Raw genomic sequence first — 20,164 nt, 5'->3', positions numbered from 1 at the left:
GATTTTTTAAAATCCTTTTTATCTTACTAGAAACACACCCAGACTAGGACTCAGAAGACTAGAGGCTGATCCTCAAACCTGCGTCTTTGCTAAGTTAATGAATCTCTCTGTTGCTCTTGTTCTGTCACACTTATACTTTCTTAATAGAAATAGTAAGAGTATGAATAACCCTATTAGCTACATATCAACTTCTTAAGAGGCTATTGTATAACAAAATGACTTCCAAAGGATCATTTTTTTATTACCAAGCCATGCATTCAACTACTTTTGACAACTACTTTTAAATGCCTACTATGTGTCAAGCAATGGGTGCTGGAATTGAATGGTAAGCAAAACATAGTCCCTATCCTCATGGAGTTTCAGGTCTAATTAGGAAAGCAAGGTTTGCTTAAATAATCACGCACATAGAGAATTACAAACTGTTACATATAGAACTACAACACATACTCACCATGATCCTGAAAATACTGTATTTTCACTATCAAATGTTCCTGTTTGTTCTCTAATTTTTTTTATCAGTGAACTTTAATCATCAAGTGATTCTTGAAAAATACTTTCCCAAATAGTGTGCTATTTGTCAGTTAAGGCTTTCAGATTATGAGATTTCAGGGTAGTACTGATTCTCCATTTAGTGAAACAGAAGAAATGTTGGTATAAATTTAAAACTGTAAAATAGGAAGTCTAGACCTAAAGGATCTTCCCTGGAAGAAGGCCCTAGGCCATGTTTACAGAAAAGCTCTTTTGGTCTTTATAATATAAAATCCTACATCTGTGGTGATAGCAGCAGCTGAAACATCACATTTACTGTGCGCTAAGGTACTATTCTAAGCACTTTATAAATATTAACTCATTTAATCATCACAATAACCTTCTGAGGTAGGTATTAGTAGTGGTAGGGGGTCTTCTCCCCATTCTACAGATGAGGAAACTGAGACACGGAGGGATTAAATACCTCACCTGCTGTCACACAGCCAGTAAGTAGAACCAGGATTCAAACCCAGTCTATGCTCTTATCAACCATGATGCACTGCCTCTCATTCATACAATTGGTCCCCTGAAACATGTTGAAAACTGGTTTTTTATTTAGACAACGTGTTTGAAATCTATCTCTCTGCCCCCTCACATGTTCTTCTAGTGACTTTATCTTTCACATATAAAGAAGAAATTACACTTGATAACTCCTGATGGTAGTCATATTTTCAAAAAAAAGAAGCAAAACAAAGTTTTCAATTCTTTTCAATCAGAAAATTGATCTACTGGGATTTAAAAAAGAGGTGACTTCATAATTACTTTTCAAAAACAAGAGGTCAGTTGCTCATGCTTTAGCAAAATGTCTTCTCCCATTATTGTTGCAGAGTAAGCTATACAGGAATTGGATAGAAATTCTACTCTGAGGGAAACAATTCTCCTAAAATTTGATACAATGCAATGGGAAATGATGTCAATTAGGCTAAACTTTAGACTAATGTAAGGTGGAAAAGCCAGATGGGAACTGACCCCATTCCATCTCTACATAATTTTGATACCAGAAATGCATCTTCAGAAGGTGTGTTGATGACTTCAAACTTTTCATCTCAAATTATGCTGCTTCCCAGGCTTCAGTTATGTCAGAAGATTTCAAGAGCAGAAGAAAAAGGGAACAAAGCAAAACAGACATGTGCAGGCAAGTTGGTGTGGAGAATGTCTTTTTACTTTTTTATGGTGGAAATATTCTTTTGGAAATGAGCCTCCTCATTTGACGTGAGAATTAGCACAGAAGCTATTTTTTGAACCTAAAATATCAGAAGCCCATATTAAAATAGAGAATTACTACAAACACAACTAACCATTGATAAGCTTGATAAGCTTACAAGACAAAACAAGAGACTTTTGGGCAACTGCCATCAAGAGGTGTTGGAGAACAAAAGTTTTATCACTAGACAGAAAATTGAGAACATGGAAAATTGCATATAGTTGTTAGGATATGTAAACAGCTGAAACCAAAGTAATATGAGAATTTTTAAACGCACCTTTCTTCTCAGCAAACATTATCTGCTGGGTCCATGAAATACAGAGAGTGCAGTGATTATTCCTCATTTTGTAAATGGGAGGAAAGAGCTTACTCTAAAATGACAAGTTAGTACTTTAGGAAAGAGAATATACCAGAATATGTGGGTACTCAGCCATCTCTTAGTGGAAAACTCCAATCTGAACCTCCTAAACTGGTCAGGAAAATGTTAGTTGTAAGCTTTAAGGGGAACCTTTCTCAGGAAGGGGAGTGGTCAAGCTAAACAATTGGTGATTGGCTGTCAGGAAGCCATATGTAAATGAATTGGGGTCAGAGCAGCAGACCACCCTTTCATTCCCTTCACCCTGCTTTTCCTGCCTTAAATAAATTAGAATATTCTGAACAAGTGGTGGACACACCCCTTTTAGATGAAGGCTAAGCTGTTTGCTGGAGATGACCTAGATTTTATTTATTTATTTATCTTTTACAGTGAGATTTATTTTTAGTGAAGTATAGTTGATTTACAAAGTTGTATTAGTTTCAGGTGTACAGCAAACTGATTCAGTTATTCATATATGTGTATATATATATGAATATATTTATATATTCTTTTTCAGATTCTTTTCCCTTATAGGTTATTACAAAATATTGAGTATAGTTCCCTGTGCTATACAGTAGGTCCTGTTGGTTATCTATTTTATATATAGTAGTTTGTATCTGTGAATCCTAAACTCCTAATTTATACCCCCCCCAACACACTTTCCCCTTTGGTAATCATAAGTTTGTTTTCCATATCTGTAAATCTATTTCTGTTTTGTAAAACAGTTCATTTGTACCATTTTTTTTAAGATTCCACATATAAGTGATATCATATGATATCTGTCTTTCTCAGTCTGACTTACTTCACTTAGTACGATAATCTCTAGGCACATCCATGTTGCTGCAAATGGCATTATTTCATTCTTTTATGGCTGAGTAATATTTCACTGTATATATGTACCACATCTTCTTTATCCATTCACCAGATGACCCAGATTTTAGAGTTAAGGTAATTAGGTGGGAAGAATGAAGGACTGACTGAACTCAACTTTCTCAGCTGGAAGGGGCTAGGAACTGTGGCGAGCATTGCCCTCTGAGGAAGTCGCCATTAAGACCCTCATAAGCCTCAGGGCCCGATTGTACTCTCCTTGGTATGCATCCTGGACTTTATGGTATGAACGTAAAAAAGGAGATGGCCTTTGGCCAAATCGCTCCAGGGACTTGCTCAGTTACTGGGAGTCCCTGGTTGTTCCCTAAAGCTAGGAAAAGCAACCCTGGAGGGGAAGTTGGTGCCTTTGAGGGAGAAGCCGAGAAGCCAGTCAACCAGCTGATGCCGATAAGATGATGACTAAGCAAATTCCCTGCTTTAGGGGTGTATATACGACTATGCTTTGTTATTAAACTTGCCTTGCAACCATCAGTTGCTTGTGCCCTTCTGATCCCATACCTTGGTGCGTTCAGTTCCCTACCCCCTCTCGTCGATTGTTGCTGCACTTTGAGGACCCGCCGCGGCTGGCAGCAAGTGGCGCCTGAACAGGGACCTGACAAGAGGGACATCTGAATCTCGGTAGGTGAATCCCCAGAGTGAAGAGTGAAAGTGTGGCCACACAGTAAAGTTGATAGTAACTCGGGGCAATAGTCAGAAGTAAAAAAATATGGGACAAGAAGTATCCAAGAAGCGACCTGAAATCACTATCAAGAGAAGGAGTTGTCCACCAGTGCTTTCCAGGCTTTCACAGCTGGAAATTATGATGTCTGTCTGCAACATCTTGCCTGCCTACTAGATATAAACAAAGACGATTATAAAATAATTTTGAATACGGCAGTAGCTGAGTTTTTCAAAAGTAACCAGACAACAACAAATAGTTTAAGACAGACACTTAACCAGTTGAAGAACCAGGTGCACTCAGCTGTTGAAGAAATGGATGGACTAGATGATCTTGAAAATAGTATGTTGTATTACAATCAAGCAGTCATCCTGTATCATGTCTGACAGTATACAGAAGCCATATCCATTGGTGAAAAACTTTATCAGTTCATAGAACCTTTTGAAGAAAAATTTGCCCAAGCAGTGTGCTTTTTGCTCGTAGACCTGTATATATTAACCTACCAAGCTGAGAAAGCTTTACATCTTCTTGCTGTTCTAGAAAAAATGATTTCACAGGGCAACAATAACAAAAATGGAAAGAATGAGACTGGTAATTACAGCAACAAAGATGGGTCTAATCATAAAGCTGAAAGTGGAGCTCTAATAGAAGCTGCAAAGTCAAAGATACTATTTTTCTGTTGAAGTATATGTAGGAGGACAAGGGACTTTACTGGCCGGCCATAGTTTAAAGGTAGTTAAAGCTGTTACAAGTTTGACGTTTCCCTCCTCTTTTCCTTCTGATTTTCCCCAATCTGATTTTGAATTCTCAAATCTGGTGCACCTTAAATTATAATAATGGTACCATTTTAATTTCTTCAGTTTCTGTGACTAATAATAGTTTGGTTTTTTATAAGCATTGGGATTTTGGGAAGTTTGCATTGTCTTATTCTTATCAACCGGTTATTACTTGTGTTACACCTTCATATGCCTTGCTAATAGGAGATTTACAGATTGAGTTTACTTCTGGTTCCTTAGGATATAATATAACTTGTCAGAATTGTATTTTTAGTACTTGCATTCTGCCTATGAAAGGAACTTTTTCTGTTATGATGTTAAAACAACCTTCCTATGTAATGCTGCCTGTAAATATTTCTGAACCATGGTATCATAGTACTAGTATGCAAGCTTGGCTAGAATTATCTGAAGTTTTAAAAAGACCTAAATGATTCATTGGAATATTAATATGTAGCATATTAGCCTTAGCCGCTTTAACAGCCACAGCCGCTACCGCCGGTTTAGCATTAAGTAAAACTGTACAACAAGCATATTATGTGAATCAATTGTCTAAAAATACCAGTATTGCATTAGCATTACAAAGTCATATTGATACTCAACTAAAAACTGAGGTTGATGAGTTAAAAAATGCTCTCATAGGTTTAGGAGACCAAATTATGGCTTTAAAATTGAAAATGCATTTGATTTGCCATGCTAAATATACTTGGATTTGTGTGACTCAACACACTTATAATGAAACTGACTGCGGTTGGAACAAAGTAAAAATGCACTTTTTAAGTGTTTGGACTGATGGACACATTAGTTTGGACATACAAAAACTTAATGCGGAAATACAAGCAATTCAAGAAGCTCATCTACAAGAAGACGGGCCCCAACAATTAATTCAAGGACTCTTGGATCAGCTTCAATGGTTAAACCCAATGCATTGGTTTCAAAATGGACTCACAGGATTGATTACCGTGGGGTCTTGTGTATTGTTGATGTTAATTGCCTTACCTTGTTTATTATGCTTTATTGTTGGCCGTCTCGCTGCTCTTCGTCAGGAGGTATATGGGTTGAAATTGCATTATCAAGCTTTAAAAAATAAAAGAGGGGGAAATGTGGCGAGCATTGCCCTCTGAGGAAGGCGCCATTAAGACCCTCATAAGCCTCAGGGCCCGATTGTACTCTCCTCGGTATGCATCCTGGACTTTATGGTATGAACGTAAAAAAGGAGATGGCCTTTAGCCAAATCGCTCCAGGGACCTGCTCAGTTACTGGAAGTCCCTGGTTGTTCCCTAAAGCTAGGAAAAGCAACCCTGGAGGGGAAATTGGTGCCTTTGAGGGAGAAGCCGAGAAGCCAATCAACCGGAAATTGGTGCCTTTGAGGGAGAAGCCGAGAAGCCAATCAACCAGCTGATGCCGATAAGGCGTGACTAAGCCGAGAAGCCAATCAACCAGCTGATGCCGATAAGATGATGACTAAGCAAATTCCCTGCTTTAGGGGTATATATACGGCTACGCTTTGTTATTAAACTTGCCTTGCAACCATCAGTTGCTTGTGCCCTTCTGATCCCATACCTTGGTGCGTTCAGTTCCCTACCCTCTCTCGTCGATTGTTGCTGCACTTTGAGGACCCGCCGCGGCTGGCGGCAAGGAACGATGTAGAAAATAAAGGGATCTCGCCAAAGCCACTTCTTCTATTTTGGCAACTTATAACTAAGTTCAGAGGGGTCTCAGAGCATAGAAATATAGTGACTAGGTTTCAACCCGATGAGTGAAATTATTTCGAATGCAATGTAGTCACCCACTGCACTGAGTGATTGAGAGTCCATTGAAGCAGACCTCTGTCTTTTAATGGAAGACCTATGAAGTGATACAAAACAAATAAAAGCTCCATCTTTAACCCAGAGAAGCTGAACAATTATCTGGGAACTGCCCATGAAACAGCGACAAAACGACAAACGACAGAAGCGTTAAAACCAGTTTCAAAACAACAAACCATAAAAGCAATGTCACAGGGCTCAAATCAGGTAATAAATCACAAGGGTTTATCCAATGTCAGGCACTGTACAAGGTGCTTTACATACATTTTATCCTCATTTCACAGATAAACTGGGGCTCAAAAAGGCTATGTGCCTTGCCCAAGGGTACTCATAGGTTGGCCACAAACCCTACTCTCTCAACCATCAGTCGCAGCCCATAGAGTATAGCACTACCATTATTAAAAAATGAAGGTAGGGGCTTCCCTGGTGGCGCAGTGGTTGAGAGTCCACCTGCCGATGCAGGGGACATGGGTTCGTGCCCCGGTCTGGGAAGATCCCACATGCCGCGGAGCGGCTGGGCCCATGAGCCATGGCCGCTGAGCCTGCGCGTCCGGAGCCTGTGCTCCGCAACGGGAGAGGCCACAACAGTGAGAGGCCCGTGTACCGCAAAAAACAAAAACAAAAAACAAACAAAAAAATGAAGGTAATACGATGACATGGAAAATAGTAACAAAATAATTTTGAATGAAAAGTGAAATACAAGTTGTGTATATTACAACCATGTGAATGTTTACATGAAGGAAACATGAAGATATTTAAAAGTTGTGTTAGGATGGTAGGGTTATGAATGTGTCTTAACATTTTTCTCTTGATATCGTTGCAAAATTAAATAAACACTTCTCAACTATTTACATAATTATATGTGGAGAAGTGTGTTTAGAAATAGGTGAAATCAATCCCCCAAGAATATTGCCTGGATAAGGGGAGTTTTCATGACTATTTCAGAAGACAGGATGGGCTTGTGTTGGCCAGGAGGAGAAAGAAGTTGCCAAGAAGAGTGACAAGACTCAATTCAGCAAATGCAAAGATATGGACCAGAGGGACTAATGTAAAACAAGGCTGCTGTGACATGTGACACAGGGACAGTTGTCGGGGAGGGTAAGCTGAGATGTCTGAATCTTATAAACTAGACAATACGGAGAAACACGATAAAGGGGTCAAGGAACTTGATTCTAATTCTGTGTGGAGGACCGTAGAGAGGAAAGAGACCAGGACAGGGAGACCAACAGAAGACAGTGGAAAGAGAAATACATTTGATGCAGTATGGGTCTCCCCTGAGAGTCAGAGCGTAGCATTATCTTCTCTGCCCCACAAAAGACCTTCAGATAAATGCACCCACCACACGTTACCCCTTCTTTAAAATAAGGGTCACAGTACCTACAACCTCAGCAAACCATGAGGCTTTCATTCCACATTATACCCAGGTGATCATATGCCTAAAGCTCTACAGGTATGTAAATAATATGAATAGGGAATCCTCAAGGCATTTAAGTTTTGAGGAACCCAAGAAGGTTTAGAATAAGTCTTCTATGAGTGGGTATCCACAACACACCCATTGAACAGAGAAATAATGTATTTAAAGTGAAATGCTCTGACTTGCATTCATTATCATCAGCAGATAAGTCAAACATAGAGCAAAGGACTTCCCTGGTGGCGCAGTGGTTAAGAATCTGCCTGCCAATGCAGGGGACACGGGTTCGATCCCTGGTCTGGGAAGATCCCACATGCTGCGGAGCAACTAAGCCCGTATGCCACAACTACTGACACTGCGCTCCAGAGCCCACGAGCCACAACTACTGAAGCCCACGCGCCTAAAGCCCAAGCTCTGCAACAAGAGAAGCCACCGCAACGAGAAGCCTGCACACCACAATGAAGAGAAGCTCACCGCAACTAGAGAAAGCCCGTGCGCAGCAGCAAAGACCCAACAACGAAGACCCAGCACAGCGAAAAATAAACATATGTTTATTTTAAAAAAAAATAGAGCAGAGCTATAAATGTCTAGCTCTGGCATTGTGGAAAAACTGCTGGAGGTTAGTAAATAAACAGATTGATTGATTGATTTAAAATTGCTGATATTTTAAGACCACACAACATGAGGGCTTTGTGCATTTGCTTTTGTGTGACTTCAGACCATGGTATGAGCACATATTTCAGGAAGATGTGATCTTGTTCTAATTATGGAAAGGACTGGACTGATCAAATTACTGCATATCTTGCAAGACACCAAAGAAACAATTCCAACGAAAGACTTTAATTTGATGATTGAAAATTACCAGCCATGTACAGGCCTTTGAAGAAATGGAAAGCTCAACTGATGATAAAGACATAAGAGCAGTGGAAGGTTACTTAAACTTTAATACTGCTATTGTGGCCATGGTTTTCTTATCCTTAATGACTGCTGCCTAGTTTAAAGAAATAGAACTCTTAAGAAAAGGAGCTATATTAATCTCTAAACTTCAAACAGAAATATTGATTTTCTGATGACTCTTTTTATAGATGTTGTTGGATGTATAATTTGTATCATATTTACTAGATTTTTAAATAAATACTTTCTGCAATTAAAAATAATTGAGAGAGAGGGAGAAGAGACAAATTTGGCCTGATGTTGATAATATCACTGCCCCTTTCCTTATGTCCCAGCTCTTGGAAATACCAACAAAAGATGCAGACTCTGCCTTTCTCCTCATATTGGCGAGAGAGGGGTGACTGGCCAGCGGGTATGTGGGTGAAGGAAGATAATCAGTAAAGCACCAAGGTGGACGAACCCCTCCCCCTCCCCAACCATTCTTGAAGCAGAAACCTTTGGTACTTTGGCAAGGGAAGAGAAGAAGTCTTCTCCTGGGGGTCCCTGGGGGCCAGGAATGGGGCAGTCAGTAGCCAAACAGACATAGCACACATTCTTGTCATTTCATGGCCCAGACAATAATTACAATATGCATAATAAGGTTTCCTGCCCCAGAGTTATTTTTACTCCCACGTAGATGGTGGTTCTTAAACAGTCAACTGATTCATCTTCTTGGGCAATGCCCATTAATTCTTGACACTCTTCCATTCCATATCCTACCCAACACCTCTCAACCCACACAAACAAGTGTCAAAAGGTGAGAGAGTAGAAGGACTAACATGTCCATTTCACTGTAGTCTACCTTCAGAGATGCTGGAGTCTCATTGGTAGTTTATCAATAACCCTCCCAAAGGAATAACTGTGCGCTTAGAACAACACTGAGAAGGCATCACTCCACACAGAGCTTTTTCCTCTCTTTCTCTAGCTGGCCTGAATGGTGGCAAAGACTGATGACCAAATTAATGAAAGAAATTTCTATTTGCCTCTAATTTACTGAGTAACCTGTGCTGAATTACATAAAAATAGCATAATGGTTAACCCTAATTAGTTAGTTTGTATTTTCCTGTATTTCCAAGCCAAGCTTGTTTCCTCTCCCTGCTGACAGGCACTGCATTGTCTCCTGCCCTACCCTCAAAATGTGTTCACAAGACAGACCCAAGAGACTGATGCTTCTTTAGGGAGAATAATCAGGCTTTAAGTGGGCCCTTCTTTAGAATAAAGAGCTGCATTTTGAGAAGGCATGGACAGGGGATGCGTCCTCTTGGAGCCTCTGCACTCATGTCTGCCTTACTCAAAGATTCACACACATTCTGGAGTTGACTTAGACGCCGATTTCCAGGAGAACTAATAGGGCTATGCTGCTTCCACGCAAGCAAAACTCAGCATAGAACTTTCGGGGTTGGATTTATGTGGGAACATGCTTGCACTGTGTGATCAGCATCTCCTCCCTTCCCTCTCCAGACCTTCTCTTTCTACAGTTCCTCGGCACAGGAAGCGTCTGTGCATGCCCCAGTGACTGATGGCATAGGCTTGGGAGCCCATGGTCAAACACCTGGGTTCGAATCCCAATTCCACCACTTAGTTCACATGACATATCGCAAGGCTCCTAATTGCTCTGAGCCTCACCTTCCTCATCCATGCAATGAATATAATAATCACTTTGCAGACTGATATGAGAATGAAATGGAATAATGCAAAGCACTTAGCAATATGCCAGGTTACATGATAAGCACTCAATAAATGGGAGCTAATATTATTAATGAAACCGCCATGCGTGTAGTTGCTCGAATAAGACAGGTCCTTTTTTTTTCTTAGCTAACCTGACCTTATGTCCAATAAATTCTACCTTCTAAGTACAGTTGAAAGCCATTTCCTCCTCCCCATCTCTGCTGTAATAACTAGACTTCTTTTCTACCATTACAACCTTGTCACTCTATCTGTATATCCACCCTCTTCCTAGTCTACCCCTTCTGTGCATGTCCCAATGGTATGAATTTTCTAAAATAAAAATGTGCTCATGACACTTCCCTAATTAAGGCCTTTCAGGGGCTCCACGCGTTGCCTTGTGAATGCAATCCCAATTCCCCAGCACAGCTTTCAAGGCCTGGGGCTGTATCCCATCGCTAACTCCCCACTCACCACACACGCCTTCTTCCCAGAAAACTCTGTACTTCTTCAAAGGGCCCTGGCGTCCAAGTGCCTTTGAACATACTCTTCCTGGCACACATTCCTCTCTTCACATGACAGACTCCCACATGTCCTCTAAGACTCAGTGCCCAGAGCTCTCTTCCAAGAATTCCTCTTGACTCTCCACTCACATATTATACTGTTTTAATTTCTGTTTACTTGTCTAGCTCCTTCTGTTTAGAACGGAGGTTCTTGATGTGAGGAACTGTGTACTTTACTGCATCCTGCATCGCAAACGACTAACACAGAGGTTCAAACAAGTCATTCTGCAAACATTTACTGAGCACTGGCCTTAGTGCTAGATGCACGTTTGCTCTCTCTCACTGCACAGTCCCTGTGGTTCTGCGATCCTTGGTGCCATAAGGAAGCATGAGCAGCGTTTGACTACCTAAAATCACCCTCTTCAAAACTCTCACCCAAACCTCCATAGCTGCCCATTGGTAGACACAAACACTGGTATATATAAATGTTACCTAAACTTATTCTCACAATAACAAATGAGAAGGCGGAAGTGCTGGGAGATCTCGCGTCGTCGGCTGTGAGTTGGGGCTGCCTAAGCCATTGGTCCTGCGTCCAGATGCTTCAAATTCTTATTAAGAATGTTTTAAAAAAAAAATGTCATGAAGAGCCTGGGGGTAGGACGGGAATAAAACACAGACCTACTAAAGCATGGCCTTGAGGATATGGGGAAGGGAAAGGGTAAGCTGTGACGAAGTGAGAGAGCAGCATGGACATATATACACTACCAAACGTAGGGTGGATAGCTAGTGGGAAGCGGCCTCATGGCACAGGGGGATCAGCTAGGTGGTTTGTGACCACCTAGAGGGGTGGGATAGGGAGGGTGGGAGGGAGGGAGACGCAAGAGGGAAGAGATATGGGAACATATGTATAACTGATTCACTTTGTTGTAAAGCAGAAACTAACACACCATTGTAAAGCAATTACACTCCAATAAAGACGTTAAAAAAAAAAAAAAAAAAGAATATTTGGATCCCCATGAAGCCCTACTATATCCAAGTTTACCAGGAGATTTGGGTAGGAATGGGGCTGATGGGCTTCGGCGTTTATAAAATCAGGCATGTGGCTGCTGATGGTAATCCTTAACCAGCTTTCCTGGGGTGGGACTTTGGTCTGGCTGTGTTGCGGGCATGTGGGACATCGTGTGGACTCGTAGCAGTGTCGCTACCCTCCTGGGAGATCTAACTGCTTGGTCAATACCGACCAGCTGGTGATTGGCTCAGCCAGGGAGGCAGTGTTCCATAGCAGTTATGAGCTAGCTGTGGAAGTGAGTTCAAATCCCAACCTTTCCACACATGAGCCATGTGGTCTTACAAAAATTACTTCACCTCTTTGAGCCTCAGTTTCCCCTCCTGGAAAGAGGGGAAAGTAATACTTACCCACCTACCTCATAGGGTTGTGTGAAATCCAAATTAAAAACTGAATATATAATTTCAGTCTCAGATCCCAGGGGACCCAAAGTCGTCTCAGAGCCCACATACTTAGTCACTCTGTGTTTCTTATTTTCTGAGGAAAGGCTGGGGTTGATAAGAAGAAAAGTAGATTCTATCTGAAGTTGCCCAGGGAAGAAGGGGCCCAAACTGAGAATGCCCTTGTTTCTAGCAAGCAAGGGCACCAAGGAAATTGCCTGTGTGCCAGCTACATTATAGATATTACCTAGAGAATTCAGATCTTGTCAGCCATCAAATAATGAGACTTTGTAAAATGGACAAGTCCTTTGAAAAATACAAATAGGCAGTATTGTTTTCATCACAGTCTAAGTTGGAACCCCGTGTGACTCCAGTGCACTTGTCAGTTTGTCTAAAACTCTTTTCCCGTATAACCTTGACTTTTGAGTCTCTTGAACACCCACTATATCTATTGTGTTGTTACTTCTGTCAGGCAGAGTATTTTGGTCCCATTTTGTAAAAGTAAGGTAACCCACTTATAGGTGTAAATAAAATTGTTCTCACAGTTTATTGTAATCTTGAAGCTATAGACACATAATAATCATAAGAAATTATTAAGTTCACACTATGTGCTAGGTACTGGGGCTTTAAAAATACATTATTTCATTGAATAGCAGAACCCAGTGAGATATCTAGCATTTAGTGGGGTTAAACTCCTTGCCTCAGGTCATATGCTGTGAGTGGCAGGAAATCAAACCTATCAGAAAACAAGCTCTCTTCAAGTATTCTGTGTAAAGCACCTACTACATATAAGGCCCTGGACCATCAGGAAACCAATATGAGTAGCACACCTGTCCTGTCCTCAAAGGAGCTTACCATGTAGCTCCAATTTAAATACCATCTCAGACAAAAGAGGGATAAATAAATGGGTAAATTCAATGCAGTAGTCAGGCTACACCTAATACAAAACTCTGGTGCAAAAGAGAGGAAATCATTGCCTGAAATAAACTATAAGCAAAGCAGGAGAGGAAAGTGTAGCTGGGGAATCAGGAAAGGCCCCATGAAAAGATGCCATTGGAGATCAAGTAAGTCTCCATAACCTCATCTTAGTTCCTACCCTGGTGTCACTCTGCTATTCTCATGAGAATCTCCATTCTATTTATAATTTCGACATAAGTCCCAGCACCTGTTGTGACTCTATATCACAATCAAAGCAAAAGGATCTGATTTGCCTCCCTCTTCTTATTTCTGCAAGGTTGCTCCCTTTTGAACATTTCTCATCATCTGCCTCTTACCCTTGACATAGTATAATGGCCACAGGAGCACTGGTCCACGGGTTCAAAGCTCACTGAGTCTGAGCCACAGAAACATTCCAGATGAGGGTGGGGATTGACAGTAAGAGCTCCTGGCTTCAGCAGGATTTGTCCTCCTTCTGAGGAAAGCGGGACTTCAAATCAGAGTGTGTCTTTTGGGTTGGAACATCATATTTTTGAAACTGCATCTTAAAAGCATGTTTTATATCAAGACCAAGGTTTTGCTAAAAGTTGAAGTCTTTCATTTGGTAGGTTTGAAAGAGTCCTTTGAAAAATACCAACATTAAGCCTTAGGATTACATTTACTTTTCAGTTGAATTTCACAAAATTTCATCTTCTTGTTAGTTCTTGTGTCGATGGACAATTCAAATGGGCTAAAAACAACCTGAAAATGTTTGGTACAAATATAAAAAACAAGAACACTTGTGCATAAGCCTATATATCTCATCCAAGATTTAAATAATTGCATCGTCTTATGCTATTAGGTCTTCCTGGCCTTTTGAGGCTTTGAGTTATTTTCCTTCAAAAACGCTTGAAACTCAGGCATGAGCAAACAATTGCTTGAAGTTTGCATATAGTTGCGGGCTACAGAGACGCAGATTTTATGCATTTTGTTCCCATTTTCAGAGTACCCTCGAGCTGTAGGATGTGCCAGAAGCATGATATGGTCAAAACTGCACTGCTCTCCTGTCCTCAGTCTCCCTGCATCCCTGGCCACCAATCCATCCACTTCAAGGTGGTCATAGCTATACCTCAACAATGCAGATTTGGCCAGGCCCTTTACTCCATCAGAACCTCCCCATAACTTACAGAATCAAGTTCAAGCTCCATAAGAAAGATGAAGGTCTGCCACACTGTTCCAGCTTGAGTTTATCCTGCTTCCCCAGACACTCCCATGCACCTCATGGTTTCCAGCCTCTTGGAATGTCTCACCTCAGTACCCTAGCAAGCCCTTCCCCAGCTCTGTGCCCTTTGCCCAGGCTACCTCTCAGCATACAGGGTCCATCCTCTCTGTAGTCCTCCAGGCAAACATTTCTCTTTGCCTTTTAAAACCAAATTCAGGGCTTCCCTGGTGGCGCAGTGGTTGAGAGTCCGCCTACCGATGCAGGGGACACGGGTTCGTGCCCCGATCCGGGAAGATCCCACGTGCCGCAGAGCAGCTGGGCTCGTGAGCCATGGCCGCTGAGCCTGCGCATCCGGAGCCTGTGCTCCGCAACGGGAGGGGCCACAACAGTTAGAGGCCCGCGTACGGCAAAAAAAAATAAATAAATAAACAAAAACAAATTCAAACATCCGTGTCTCTGAGATGGCCGGCTGTCATCCCTCTCTCAATACATCCTTCCTCTGGGACCCCACCTTGCTGTATGCCCACCTAGCTTACGACACTTCCTATACTCCGCTGTCACTACATGCTGACGTGGCTGCCTGCCTCCTCCTCACACACCTAGACTCCCACGGGGTGTGATTTTTTTTCTTCCCCAGTCCTTAACACAGTGCTTCTCAATCAACAAAATAGATTCCCAATAAATATTTGTTGAACAAATAAATGAACAAAATAGGCAAAATGTATCTTTTGCCTTCTTCCATCCTTCCCCCATCACCAGCTGCCCCTTCTTAGGCTTCCCTTCCCCCAGCCGCCATCTCCCTGACTCTGTCAATCCTCTCTCCAACCCTAGATGTCCAGTTTCATCCCAGTCAGCAATATCAAAACCTGCTCTCAGGAAAGGTTTTGAAAAACTCATAAGGCTGACCATGTCAACCCTCACACGGGTTTTTTTTTATAATTTGCCAGGTGACAAAATCTTGAGCCAAAATAATAAATCTCTAATTGTGGAATTTTAGACTGGTCAGAGTCTCTTTCACAGGACCCACACCCACACTGTGGCATTGTGTGTAGGAGTTGCCTGTTCAATACTGTTAGAGGCACCAGAATCTCTGTAAACTCTTGGCTGTGTGATCTGCAGCCCTAGGAAATCAGTTTGCCTGAAACTAAATGGACAGCCATTCTTCTAGAATTACCATATTATTGAGGCTGCTTGAAAAAATAAATCTTTCAGTTTTTTTTTTAATAAGGCTTCACATTTAAAAGATAGGGAAGGCTTTGCCCACAAAAACATTTCAACTCAGCAGATTTGATTTAAACACTAATTAATTTTATTAGCATTTAAATCAAATTTTATTCTTATTTGGTGAACTATTTAACATGTAGTTAATTTCCTAATGGAGGACGGGGGAATAGAATCATTAAAACCCTAATAAGAGATGAGCAGAGAAAAACTACCTCCCAACCGTCTCTCAGCGATAACAATTTAAAGGGTAAACAGTAAGAAGGATGAGCTCAGAAGAGTGACAGAGTTCAATAAACATCCAGCTCAGTTTCCTAGGAATTTTGAAAGCTCCCTGAGTGTTTTGTGAGACACATTTTTAAGAAGATAAAGGATGGATGATGCATTCCACTAAACCTGTACATCAAAAGAGGGCATAATCTATACGGAAGAGAAACACACCCAAATTTCTGTACATTGGAATACTTGTGTTAAAAACAGATAAATAGGATTCTGCCTGCCATGCCATCTCCAAGCCAGAATGGCCCCTTGGACCAAGGCCATACTACCAGAGCAGAGAAGTCAATTAGAAATCATCTGGCCAAGGAGCAGTGCAAGCTTTCAGTCCACTGAGTCAGAACTGAGAATAAGTCTCTGGATTTCACCTTCCCTCCTTGAGTCCACTGGATGGTGGCTCAGCCCTGCACTCAGACAGTAAAAGTAATATTCTAGAAGTTCTTGTCTTCCAGACATGTAACAATATGGTATAATACTGAGGAACAGAAATCAGATGAGGTCATGGGTGAGGAGATGAATTTAAAACCCCAAAACACTTTATAAATATCAGATGGTGGAGTTACAGTGATGGGGATACACAATGGCACTTGACTGGTACAGTTGATGGTGAAATGGTCAAACACAGGAGCCTTATTTAAAAACACTGAGAGATTTATTTTTTTCAAGGAGCCACAATAATTTTGGTAGTTCTGGAAGAATGGCTGTCCATTGATTGTCCTTAATGGTCAAGTCAACGCAAGCCACCTCTCCCCTGCCCAACTTAAACAGACTATGACCCAAGAAAACAATGCTATGTTTGGATATCAGATGCTTGGGCCACCAGAAAAACCAACTGAAGACATATGGTGATAATATATATTATATTAGATTATACACTGGTTTAGACTAGAAAATGGTTCTGAGTTCCATCTCAGGCTCCCAAGAACTTGTCTATTCATCCCTTTTAGTGAAGATAAGATTCACTTCCTAACTCCTCACCCCGCCCCCCCCACACACACAGCCACCCCTATGGAACTAAGGTCTTGCAGCAGAGACATATCTTCTGGGATCATTTAAGCCTAGAAAAGGGACAAGGAGTTATTTAGTCCAACTCTCCGATGGGGTATAGCGAAAATCAAAAGAACCCATGTGCATAGAGTCTGTAGCACAATAACTAAAATATATAAAGCCCTCAATAAAAGATGCTATTCGTAGTACTAATAATAATATCTTGGAGCTGTTTAGTGGCAAGGCTGGGACCAGAACCCATGTCTCTACTCTAAACCTTTCCCATAAGACCACAGACTTCCCATTGTGGAAAGACTGGAGTGGGAGGCTTTGAAAAATTGTTTTAAAAGAGCTGATTATTTCCAAGCAATTTATTTTATTGTATATGCACAGATAGTCAGTTTAACAATATCAACATATAAAGTTTGATTTATTATTATTTTTTTTATTTAAAAAAGGTGTTTTTTTGCCGTACACGGGCCTCTCACTGTTGCGGCCTCTCGCATTGAGGAGCACAGGCTCCGGACGCGCAAGGCTCAGCGGCCATGGCTCTCAGGCCCAGCCGTTCCGCGGCATGTGGGATTTTCCCGGACCGGGGCACGAACCCGTGTCCCCTGCATCGGCAGGCAGACTCTCAACCACTGCGCCACCTGGGAAGCCCCGATTTATTTTAGATTCCCTAATTATTTTTCCCATTTCCTTTCATAAAGAGTCTAAGACATAAAAAACAAATGTGGTAAAGAAAATCCCCAAATGATTACTTTCATCACAATTGTGTTTGCTTGAAAATTAGACAATAAACCTTCATATCACAGGGCTCCAGCTGTACAATTTGACAATAACCAGCACCTACAGATATAGTTTAGCAAATATACTCCCCCCCACAAGATGATCCAGGCTTTACAAAATGCCGCGGTTACTGGAAAAAAATCTGGGAACCATGACTCCTGAGCCTTATCCCAAAACAAAACAAACAAAACAAGAAAATTATTCTACCCCCCTTCCCCAACAAAACAGTAAAATATTTTCCTCCTAAAGCAATGCAGGGGATACCCAGGATAGTTCATTTTACTGTATTCTATGTTCAAATAAATTGAATGATTTGACTCTACCAGACCACAAAAGCAGGTGTGGCCCCATAACCTCTCTGCCCAAAGAACATGATTATGACTTGAAAGAAATCAAAAACCGGACATTTAAATTTAAGTAACAATGATAACAGTGATGATGATAATGGTCAGTATCACATGGAAGGATTTTGTGAAAAAATAGTTCTATGGTCAAATTAAGGTTCAAAAACTCATAACCAAACAAAGTTAAACCAATAAAAGTAACTGTTTCTTTACTGCAGTATCCTCAAAGGCTTCAGTTCTCTAATGTGAATTGTTTCTTCTAGAAAGCAAAATAATACGTAGCAATCTGCAAACTTATTTCTTTGAAGATAATCAGTTGGAGTTGGTATTTCATAGAACACATTTTGGAATATTCTGACAGATTATAGGCAGACACTTAAAAGCACCTTCTAACATTAGAGTAACCATACTGCATGCAATATAGCCTTATATTAAATCCTTAGTACATACCAGTTATATAATCTTAAAGTATATATGGCTAACCATTATCTCTAGGAATTGAATTTACACTGGTAGTGATGAGAAAATTCACCGTTTCTTACCAGGAAGATTATAGCTTGTTTCTCCCCTGCCTACATTTAATTTTTTATTGAAGCTTTACTATTTAATATGGAGAAAATGAACACTTCTTTCTTCTCCAGATCACTAATATTCACTGCAATCAAAGTTTCCCTTGTTGAGGCAATATAAGCATCAGTATGAATTTTTAAACATATTTTTAAAAATTATTTGATTTTGAAAGGGTTGTATGATTATTACAGAAAATTTGGCAAAGCCAGAAATGATTTTTTAAAGAAAATAATAAATTATTACCAATAATTTCACAACCTAGGGATAAACTTTTGTATGTTTCATTTCACAGTTTAGTCTCCTAATTTTTTCACATGCTGAGCATTTTCTTTTGACATTAAAAAAATTATTCAAAAGCATATTACCGGACAGGGCTTAAAGATGGCGGAAGAGTAGGACGCGGAGATCTCCTTCCTCCTCACAGAGACATCAGAAATACAACTACACGTGGAACTTCTCCTATAGAACACCCACTGAACGCTGGCAGAAGACTTCAGACCTCCCAAAAGGCAAGAAACTCCCCACGTACCTAGGTAGGGCAAAAGAAAAAAGAATAAACAGAGACAAAGAATAGGGACGGGACCTACACCAGTGGGAGGGAGCCGTGAAGGAGGAAAGATTCCCACACACTAGAAGCCCCTTCGCGGGCGGAGACTGCGGGTAGCGGAGGGGGAAGCTCTGGAGCCGCGGAGGAGAGCGCAGCCACAGGGTGCGGAGGGCAAAGCAAGAGAGATTCCCGCAGAGGATCGGTGCCGACCAGCACTCACCAGCCCGACAGGCTTGTCTGCTCCCCCGCCGGAGCGGGCGGGGGCCGGAAGCTGAGGCTAGGGCTTCAGTCGGATCCCAGGGAAAGGTCTGGAGTTGGCAGAGTGAAAACAGCCTGAAGGTGTAGTGTGCCACGGCTGGCCGGGAGGGAGTCCGGTTGAAGTCTGGAGCTGCCGAAGAGGTAAGAGACCTTTTCTTCCCTCTTTGCTTCCAGGGCGCGAAGAGAGGGGATTAAGCGCGCCGCTTAAAGGAGCTCCAGAAACGGGCGCGAGCCGCGGCTGTCGGCGCGGACAGCAGAGAAGAGTGTGGGACGCTAAGGTTGCTGCTGCCGCCACCAAGAGGCCTGTGTGTGAGCAGAGGTCACTCTCCACACCAGCCCTCCCGGGAGCCCTGCAGCCCGCCACTGCCGGGGTCCCGGGATCCAGGAACAGCTTCCCCGGGAGAACGCGCGGCGTGCCTTGGGCCGGTGCAGCGTCATGTCGGCCTCTGCCGCCTTGGACTCGCCCTGCACCCATGCCCCTCCCTCCACGGGAGAACGTGCGGCGCGCCTGGGACCGGTGCAGCGTCACGCCGGCCTCTGACGTCGCAGGCTTGCCCCGCATCCGTGCCCCTCCCTCCCCACAGCCTGAGTGAGCCGGAGCCCCCGAATCAATTGCTCCTTTAATCCCGTCCTGTCTGAGCGAAGGGCAGACGCCCTGAGACGACCTACACGCAGAGGCGGGGCCAAGTCCAAAGCTGAACCCCAGGAGCTGTGCGAACAAAGAGGAGAGGGGGAGGTTTCTCCAAGCAGCCTCAGAAGCAGCGGATTAAAGCTCCACAATCAACTTGAAGTGCCCTGCATCTGTGGAAAACCTGAATAGACAACGAATCATCCCAAGTTGAGGAGGTGGACTTTGGTAGCAA

The 20,164-nt window shown here is 42.1% G+C and overlaps 1 long non-coding RNA gene across 1 annotated transcript in view; it reads right to left on the bottom strand.

The window, feature by feature from the left end:
• Window positions 1-19,431, bottom strand: part of LOC136792265 (uncharacterized) — a 158,084-nt gene extending 138,653 nt beyond the window's left edge. Inside the window, exons 1-2 of the long non-coding RNA XR_010835796.1 lie at window positions 19,264-19,431; window positions 18,862-19,025 (exon numbers count right to left, since the gene is read on the bottom strand). This is a non-coding gene — a long non-coding RNA (uncharacterized lncRNA). The remainder of the gene's footprint in view (window positions 1-18,861; window positions 19,026-19,263) is intronic.
• Window positions 19,432-20,164: the final 733 nt, after the last annotated feature.

Source organism: Kogia breviceps, chromosome 12 (assembly GCF_026419965.1).
Source record: "Kogia breviceps isolate mKogBre1 chromosome 12, mKogBre1 haplotype 1, whole genome shotgun sequence".
Lineage (NCBI taxonomy): Eukaryota > Metazoa > Chordata > Mammalia > Artiodactyla > Physeteridae > Kogia > Kogia breviceps.
The sequence above is the reverse complement of the archived record's forward strand: the minus strand, read 5'-3'. Positions and strand labels throughout refer to the sequence as shown.